Genomic DNA, 9,947 nt, shown 5'->3' with positions numbered 1-9,947 from the left:
CAGCTGTAGCATGTATGTAGAGTGCCTTGGTCTGTCCCATGTAGACTCCCTACTCCTCACACTGGGTCTCCTTGCCCAGCCTTAATACATGAGGAAGTGCTTAGTCCTACTGTAACGTTTGTTGATACTCATAGGAGACCTGACTTTTCCTGAACAGAAACAGAGGAAGAGTAGGTCGGGGCATGGGAATAGAGGGGGGTGGGTGAAAGGGCGGGACTGAGGGGAGAGGAGGGAGGAGAAACAGCAGCCAGGATGTAAAAAAACAAACGAATAAATTAATAAATTAAAAATTCTTTTTGAAATATTCCTTTTGGGAGGTGCTGGATTGCTACCTGAAGGTGCTGCCCACATTTGGGGGTGGGCCTTGCCATGTTAATCAAGGCAATAAAGAGAATTCTTCAGGTCTGGCTACCTACTCAGGCGATTCTAATTTGTAGTAAGTTGACAGTAAACCGACCACTATAAATAGAGTAGTAATAAAATGTGTTTATGAACTTTGGGTTTATTACATAAAAATTATCTTTCAAAATTCTCAAATAATCCTTTGGGTGGTTATCACATGTCTCATTCCTCCTTCTTTTCTCCACATATTCCTTCTTCTCCACCCCTGTTTCCCCTTTCTCCATCTCTGAGACAAGGCCTTACTATGCAGCTCAGGTTAGGCCTTCGTTCTTCATCCCCCTGCTTCTGTCTCCCCAGTGCTGGCATGATAACACATATCATCATACTTGCTTGGCTTTGTGTTCCTAGGCAATGATACTGTCTGTCTGTCTGTCCGACTATTTGTTTATTTCTTGTACTGGGTCTTGAACTAAGGCCGTGCACAAACTGGGCAGGGCAAGTAATCCACCATTCATCTACCCTTCAGTCTTATATGTTTTCAACTTGAAGTGTAAGAGGTCAAATGTCTTGGCAACAGTTACTCACTTAGTCAGCTGCAACTGATATCTATACTACTGATTCTAAATTTTGTTCTCTTTTACACCATCATTTAATATAATATGTTACAAGGTCCATTGTTTCTAAATGAGTGCTTATTAATTTTATATGATGCTATGAGGCAAACATTTGAGAGTTTTAAAAAATTGAGTGCCCACGTACACACACACACACATATGTGTGTGTGTCTGTGTGTGTGTAAGTGTGCATGTACATGTGCATGATGTGAGTGTATGGGAGCATATGTGGAGTCAGAGAAGAGATCTGTAGAGACCTTTGTTTTACAGCTTTCTATGGGTCTGGGAATGAGCTCTGTGGAAGCATCTTTACTCATAGGATCAACTCAATAGCCTCCAAGAATTGTGGAGTTTCTTCTGGTCCAAAGGCCTGTAGATTTGACTCAGACTAATCCTTAGAGAAAAGGTGTTTGCACTGTCCACATGTCCTTATGGCTCAAATTTCTTTTATGTTTGTTGTTGTGGAATATTAAGATATGTTACATTTGTTTATGCTGGAGAACATTTGTTTTGATGATGAAAAGGTGTGTCACACTCTTTTATGCTGCATTTGTTTAACTCTGTGAACCTGTGTTTCTCTGCCTGCCTAAAATACCTGATTGGTCTAATAAAGAGCAAAATGGCCAATAGCTGGGCAGGAGAAAGAATAGGCAGGGCTTGCAGGCAGAAAGACTAAATAGAAGGAGAAATCTGGGATGAGGAAATGAAGGAACAAGAAAAGAAGGGGCCAGTACCTAGTCACACAGCTAGAAGGAAATAAGAAGGAAAGAAAAGATATACCAGAAATAGAGAGTGGTAAAAGCATAAGGCAAAAGGTAGACAGGATAATTTAAGATAAGAGAAGCTGGCTAGAAATAAGCCAAACTAAGGCCAGGCATTCATAAGAAACAAAAGTCTCCATGTGCATTTATTTGAGAGCCTGAGTGTCAGGCTCCCAAAAAGTAAAGAGTAAAAAACAACCAACAAGGTTGTAAAACAATTTTCATCAGCAGAAGAGAATAAGAGCCAGAGTCTTTCTTATTAAATTTGATTAACTAATCCCACTTACCAGCACAGGAACCTAAACTCCAGAAGCTAGCGACTGGCAAATGGTGAGTGTATGGTGATACTGAATCCCTTCTCTGTTGATAAAGAAGGAATAGATCAGACTGGAGAGATCAAAGATGACCCCATTTGTATCTGATTTGTACTTATTTATAATCACCTGCTGTGTGACTTTAAATGTTGACATCTCCAGGGTGGAAAAAATAATATAGAATGTTGGATGCTGGTTTAACCTCTAGCCCTGCGAATGACAACTCCAGAGTGAAAATAGAGGTCACAGTGGAGGTGCCAAGACTTTCACTGGCCCACAAATCGGAAATTTATTTGACTCTAACTCTTCATGCTGGCACCCAAGGGTGCTATGAAACTGAGTTCTAATCAAAACAGAATAATAAAACATAATCTAAGAAGGGATAGGAGTATAGGTTAGCTTTCAAAACACAGGTATTTTGTTATTTTAAGAACAGAATTCTCCAACCGACAACTTTCTTTTGTGGTTGAATACAATCTAGAAGATACTTTTTTTTCCCCCACAGAACTTCAAGCAGTGTTAGAGTGAGACACTTAACTGTCACATAAATCGAATGAAAATGGGTCTCCAACAATTTTTCCAGGGCAGATTCAGTGTAGGGTGGGACTAGAATTAAGTTTCTGAAATACCTACCTACCTACATTCCTTTCTATGTGGATGAACTAATTGACTTCGATGAGCAAAATCTGTGTGCCAACCAGTTATTCTGCAGTTGGGAAGTGAAAATAATTGTGAACTGAAAACTAAATGCCTCTTATGATTACATTAGAATACTGGAACAATATTCTATTGCTATGTTTTCAAGCCCCCTTCCCCTTTTCAGCTAAGCCTCAGTTTTGGAGATTGGTTTTTACCTTGATTTATTTAATGTGTGCATGTGTGTGCTGCAAGGTACGTGTATGGGACTCAGAGAACAACTCTTGGCAATCAGTTCTCTCTTTCACCCTTAGTTTCTACCTGACTGTCAACACTAAGTTCCCCTGCCCACTGAATCACCTTGCCCCCCCAATTTGGAAATGTAACCAAAGTTGATAATTATTATAAAGAACTTAGAGCTGTGTTTCTCAGGTGTTGTCCATATTACTATTAGCATCTGAAATCGAGGAGCTTTTATCTGTTCTAGTGACTGTGCCAGGTGATACTGTTTATGGAACTGATATTATAAAAGCAATTCACAACACTAAGACACATAGTTTTTATAGTGTAAGGCATGTTAAACATAGTCAATTTTTATACTGACAATAATGTATGTTCCCTTATGTCTTAAAATTTTTGTGTAAACCTTTGTCATGCTCAAAGTCTAAGGTTTCGCCAGGATTGTTTTTAGTTCATGTCATGATGTACAGTGTCATGATGACACTTGGCTTCCACACTCTTGTTCTGGACCCCTTTAGCTCCATTGAGAGTAGGTAGCTCTAACTTTGGGACACAATGAAAAACACTTTGTGCAAATTTGTTCTTCCACTTGGTCATCAGTATCTGAAAGGTAAACAGCTCAATATTTCTGATATGCAGAATGTGATAGCCTGAATGACATTCCTTTATAGAGTTACAGTAACCTCTCTTGTTTTCTGAAAATTCTGTCATCTATTCCAAGATATGTATGTTTTCATATACGTGTGCACATTTGCAATAGAAAATTTTAAGAGCTATTACAACAGTACCTTGCAGATGCCAAGTTTGTCTCTTTTTTGTTTGTTTGTGGTGCAGAGGATTGCATCCATGGCCTTGTGAATGCTAGGCAGGAGTTTTACCACTGAACTATACACACAGCCACCGTTTTATTTTTGCTCTAGATCGAAAGGTTAATGTTATTTCAGAATGCTAAAATATGAAAAAAAGTGATGCTAGGACCAAAGTATGGGCAATTGAAACAAAAGTAGCTACCTTGCTTCCTAGTGAGATGACCAGTTTGGCACAGGAGTGGCAAGGTCAGGTTATTCCTGCATGATGTCTGACAACTTTTGACCTCTCTGAGGAAGAGTATGTTTTTACAATGGACTGATTTGATATATCCCATCTCAAGTGCAAAATACCACAAACTAAGAATGACCAAATTAGTTTTTTAAATCAGTTTACAAAAGTAGAGAATCAAATACAGCTATCCTAGTGCTCATCCTAGTGACAGAGATAGAGGAGTGATGAGCAAAGGGGTCAAGACCATGATGGAGAAACCCACAAAGACAGCCAACCAGATAAGGGGAGCTCTTGAATCCCAGACTGATGGCTGAGAGGCTAACAGGGGACTGATCCAGACTCCATGAATGTAGTCTCAGTGAGGAGGCCACAGAAATCACTGGGGCCTTGGGTAGTAGATCAGTGTTTACCATGGTGTATGAATGACCTTTGGGAGCCCATTCCAAATAGAGGGATGTTCTCTCAGTCTGGACACATGGGGAAGGGCCTAGGTCCTACCCTGGATGAAATGACAGACTCTGGAGATCACCCCAAGGAGGGCCTCACCCTCCCTGGGGAATGATGTGGGGATTGGGTGGGGGGTTGAGGGGCTGGTGGAGGGACAAGGGAGGAGGGGTGGGAGAGGGAGCTGGGATTGACATGTGAAGCATTCATGTTTCTAATTTAAATAAAAACATATATTGAGGAAAAAAAAGAAAGAAGTGTTCAGAGTGATTAAAAGATCTCTTTCCATGTTAAAAATATTTTAAGCAAAAAATTCACTTAATATCTTTATAGCCAGTTAAATAGCTCAGATACACTGAGGACAAGAAGGAAGAGCAAAGGCTCTTATTTCTGATAGTAAATGTACCATGTGCACTACCACCATGGCTGGTTTTCTAGCTGTGATTGGCCAGTGCCAACAAAGGATTTATGTGTAGACTCAACTCTTAGAAGTCTATTCCCAGTGCTGGGGGCTGGATCCAGCGCCTTGCACGTGTTGTACCACCAGCCCTATCATTTACTGCAAACTACTTTTTTCTTTTTTTTGGGTTTTGACCCAGGAGCCCCCCATTCAATTGGCTTTGCCCACCCTTTGAATGCTAGGATGTTGAGCCCCTTGGGTCCTCAGAGTGACTTTAAAAATGTTTCTGCTTTCTTTAATGTAATGCGTTCTCTCTAACACAAAGAAGAACTACCAATCTGAACAGATCAGAGGTGAATAGCAAATGATACTGGGTAAAACGAAACCTTTAAAAACATAATACAGATGCTGTCCTGAACTTTCTGTATTTTACTTTTCATACCACCAGTGCTGTTAGTCCTGTTTTGTAGACAACGAAACGGAAACACAGAGATTCAGTAACTTGTTGGGGCAGCACAGCTGTTGCGGGTACGGGAGGGGAATGAATAGTTTGAACCTGTAGCCTGGAGGAGAGTCCTTGCTGCTGCACAGGGGACGTGGGGAGGTACAGGTAGGAAAGGAAATTGGTATCTCAAATTATCACTTACTGCACAAGTTAGGTTTATTCAGGGCCAGGCATGTGATACATGTATAAGTGTTTTTTAATAAAAATAAATGAAAACCTTTTTCATGTCTCTGTTACCTGAGTTTTATATTACTATAATTCAGATTTGCCTTTTGATTTTAAGTTTCTAAAAATTTAGGATGATCTTTAGATGGTATGGAATAATTCCCTGAATAAGAGGTACCAGAAAATTCCCAGCTTCATCTTTTAAAGCACTGTGCTCACTGTGTCTGCTGACACAGAGCTCTTTGTCATTGATAGAATTAATCAGTTTGAATTTTCATTTGTATCAGCTCTTTCTCCCTTGACTGATTGTGTACGTGGTGTCCCTGGATATTACCATTGAGTTTTGCTCAGTGAAGGCAGGCACCCCAAAATCTCCTTTGCTCTGTGTACGGCAACCATATATCCTGTCTGAACCAAGTGTTCTGGGATCTGTCTTTACCCTCTCGAGCTTATGTACCAGAAAGTCTGCTTTTTGAGAGAAGTCAAAAAAATGAACTGTTCCATGTCTGTGATGAGAGGCAGATCTCCCATTAAAAGAAAGACTGAGTAGGTTGGCACATAAAAGGGAATTCCAGCTGGTTAATTTAGGGCGCTGAAAAAAAAAAAGATCTAGTGTAAGAATGCTTTCTGGCTGTGGGCCCACAGCATTTCCAACTGATTGTGAAATGGAAAGATTTTCATCACATTGAGGACTTTGCTTTTTAGTATAGAGTTGTCCTGATGGAGGAATACAAGTGAGATTACACAGGTTGGCCTTGTTATCATAGCTATGCTCATGCCCATCAGAGCAAGACAGCCTTGAGGCTACCCTCAAAGTAAAAACCACCAGTATTCCTAAGTACTTTCCCTCTCAAGGTTTTGCTTTGTTCTACCTTACCACCTAATGTTCTTTCCCTTTACATTATTCTGGAAATACAGAAAGTGCTTGAGGTGGAGGAAAACTATAGATAGTTGTTTATGTCTGGTGTTGATTGTTTCCCTAATGGCTTAACACACTATGTACAAAATATTTGTGAATCCGGGCAACCTGCCATTGCCCTTGTCCTCTACATCAGGAATCAGTGACTGAGAACACTTTAATCTTGTCTGTCTACAGACTCCATGTAAGAACCATATTCTTGACAGAGCAAACTTTTTTCATAGCTTCAGGATAAAAGTGACATGTCACAATTGCTCCCTCTTTGTCGGTAGAAGCCATCATGTATCTTTGCCTAACTGATGGGACCAGAATGTAATCTTCCCCTTGACTCAGAAAAAGGTGAATATTGGTCAGGTTTACCTCACATTAACATAATCCAAGTGGCAAAGGGTCAAAATGTCAGCTTGAGAGACGACTGGGCAGGTATTGGTACCTTAGGACTCCAGTATTCATTTATTTTATTCTAACTCTCTTCTAGGTTTTGTGAAATTCCATGTTTTGTCTGGTATCATATTCCTTATCCCTGGATACCTTTCTTGAAGCTGGTAATGAATTCTTTCAGTTGTTATTTGTCTGAGAAAGTCTTTATTTCTACTTTATTGTTTTGAATTATGTACCTGTAACATAGAAAATATTGCAAGAAGCAGAACACTGGTTTGATTTTTTCCCTTCAGCGATTTTATGATATTAGCCTCTGTTTTCTGTATTATGTGATTTCTAATGTGAAATACACTGTAAATTGTCTTGTCCCCTTTTATAATTAATGAAATATAAATAGTCTGTAATTTTACATGCTGGCAAGTCAAAAATTTAGTCTGTCACTGTTTCACAGAAACTGGCAACAGACAAAAGACTCTAGAATTAGAAAAAATAACTACTTCTCATGGTCTGGTGAGTAAGAAAGGCTGGCACATTTGCTTCAATCCCACCTCCCTCCAGCTCTTAGGAAGTCTGATGTCAATGGGCCTTCATGGATCATGTTGTAGGATGTAGAATTCAGATTTTTATAACGAACAAAATGTGTCAGCCCTTGCTGTCAAGACACTGTATCTTACAAGGCTACAAGCAAACCCACTGTTTGCTCTGAAAAGAGCTATTTCTGCCATTGGATCTCATCTCATCTTAAACGTCTTTGAAAAGGTATTGTAAAACAAGAGCAACCAGCGCTTGACTTTGTGGACAGTTCTCTTAACTAGAACAGGGTTTTCTGCTCTGCCTTCAGGATATTCCAATTAAAAAATGACCTTTTAAGTTAATGTACAAAGTATTATGTTTCATTGTGGCATTGTTATATGTATATGTCATTATACTCTGTTCCTATCCCCAACCAAACTCCCTCTTCCTCCTTGGCCTCCAGCTGGTTCTCTCTTTTATGGTTAGAAGCCCTTTTGTTCTCCTTTCCTATTACATGAATTCTGTTTTGATAGTTCAAATGTGCAATGCATAGGTGCGTATGTCTCTGTCAGTGTTTTCTGCTCTACTTGGATTTGAGTTCAGGTGTTTATCATTGATTTTGTGACGTTCTTGGCTATTATTTCTTTGGCTCATTCTTTTGTCCTGTTCTTACAGGTTTTGTGCTTCTGATAATCCAATTACGCACATACTGGGCCACATAGTTTTAATCTCACAGTTACTATTTTCCCCTTTGGGTTTTATCCCTCAGGACTCCATTGAGGTCACTGTATTTTTTTTCTGGATTTTATTGAGCATGATGAAACAGTTTCTAATGGTTTGGGTCTCCTGTGTTGAATGCTTGGTCCCTTTGACAGCAGTGTTCAGAGGTGGGGGCCAACACGAGGTGGTTGGATCATGAGGACCAAGATCTCATTAATGAGTTAGCTGCTGAAGGGTTGATACCATATGAGCCATTCATAGGGGAGGCCTAGCTGGGGAAGTAGGTCACTGAAGGATATGCCTTTGAAAGGATGTCTTTTCCTGAATCTTTCCTGTGGTTTTGCTTCCCAGAAACCATAGTGAGTGACTTTCTCTACCATACATGCCCATGCGTTCACTTCATTGAGGTCCAGAAACCAGGAAACCAAGTGACCAGAGATTAAAATGTCTGAAGCCACAAGCTGAACTCTCATCCTTTAATTTGTTTGCTTCAAGCATTGATCTCACAGTGATAAGAAACTGACTGACAATTTAGAATGTATTCTTGATCTCTATTGTGTTTTTTCACCTCTGGGATTTGAACTTGCATATTTCCTATGGTTTCTATCTCATGCTGTAATTACACATCTGATCTTGTACATGCTCTGCCACTTCTAGTAAGGGCTTTAACATGTTATAGCTGTTTTAAATTCTTCATCAGATAATTGTAATATTGGCATCATATTTGAATCTTGTCACAGAGGTTGTTTGGTTCTTGGGAACATTTTTTTTCTTACCTCTTCATGTGCCTTGTAATTTTTTGAGAATCAGACACTTTGTGGATGGCAGTAAAGACTGAACTGGGAAGGTTTTAAGCTTGGGAGTGAGTACCCTTTTCTTTTAGGCTTTTAGTGTGGGCATTTCTGTTCATCTAGTGAGGAACTGGATGGGGTTTAAAATTGGTAGTTGCTATGGTTACCCTCAGTGCCCACATTCCTTAAATTCCTCTAGCAATACCTGTGTGTAAGGGTGTGAGGTTTTCCAGGATTTTTTCTTAAAGTCTGCTCTACCCTCAGCGTTAGGTTTTCCTTTCATATCGTTTCTCAGTGTGCCTTGGTAACTCCTCGAACAGTATTACATTGTGACTTGTTAACTAACATTGGAGCTTGTGGAATTGGTGGTAGTATGTTTGAGGGAGGCTTATTTTCTGATCTTATGATTAAATACATGGTACCCAAATAATAAGAACACTTTAATGCAAGTATTTATTAAGCTCTGAGCATCTATTACCAGCAGGGTCCCCTCTCCTACTTGTCACCCCTTTCCCTTCTCATTGGTGCCTTTTGTTTCATGGGCAGTTTGATTGAACTTTAATGTCACACGCACAAACAGGCTTTTATGTGCTTGTATGGAATGTAGCAATCGTTTGTCTTGACTCCTTGAGACAAACCCTCTGTGTGTCCCAGGTTGGCTTTAAAATCTTGCTTTTCCTGCTTCTGCCATTTAAGCTCTAGGATTCTGAATGTGGGCCCCAAGCCCAGCTCAAGCTTCAGTCTTGATCTGTGTCCCGGGTTCTCAGATGTGTGGTCTTCGTAGGTTTCACCCTCGCCTGTAAGTTTCACCCTCTCCTGTGCTGTCCTTGTGATCCCAGTGTGTTTCTCCTTCCTCCGTTTTTTTCTCCTGTCCTCATCTTCCAGTTGCAAAGGGGCTTTATCAGTGCCCTAAGAGTGACACTTCTATTGCCTTTCTGGACTGCTATTTCCATTAGGTGTTTTGGCAGAGGCCTGTGGATGGACTCTCACATAGTTCCTGCAGTGGGTGCTGCAGATGTCTTTTAGATCTGAAACGTGAGAGAATCCCTACCCTCACTCCTACATTTTCCTAAGGAGTATGTGGTGGGGTGTGCCCAAAGTGTGCACTCCCCATCTTCATCTGTGAAGATCTTTATGTAGTCCTACAAAGCATTGTTTGGC

General features: G+C 40.2%; 1 long non-coding RNA gene across 2 annotated transcripts in view; it reads left to right on the top strand.

Annotated features, from left to right (window-relative positions):
• Positions 1 to 1,681: 1,681 nt before the first annotated feature.
• LOC110340302 overlaps positions 1,682 to 9,947 on the top strand; it is a 79,417-nt gene continuing 71,151 nt past the window's right edge. Inside the window, exon 1 of one of the 2 annotated variants that reach the window (XR_002382085.1) lies at positions 1,682 to 2,047. This is a non-coding gene — a long non-coding RNA (uncharacterized LOC110340302). The remainder of the gene's footprint in view (positions 2,048 to 9,947) is intronic. The other variant, XR_002382084.2, reaches the window with a different exon arrangement.

The sequence above is a fragment of the Mesocricetus auratus genome, unplaced genomic scaffold, assembly GCF_017639785.1.
Source record: "Mesocricetus auratus isolate SY011 unplaced genomic scaffold, BCM_Maur_2.0 Super-Scaffold_100026, whole genome shotgun sequence".
NCBI lineage: Eukaryota > Metazoa > Chordata > Mammalia > Rodentia > Cricetidae > Mesocricetus > Mesocricetus auratus.
This window is presented reverse-complemented; position numbering and strand designations above follow the sequence as displayed.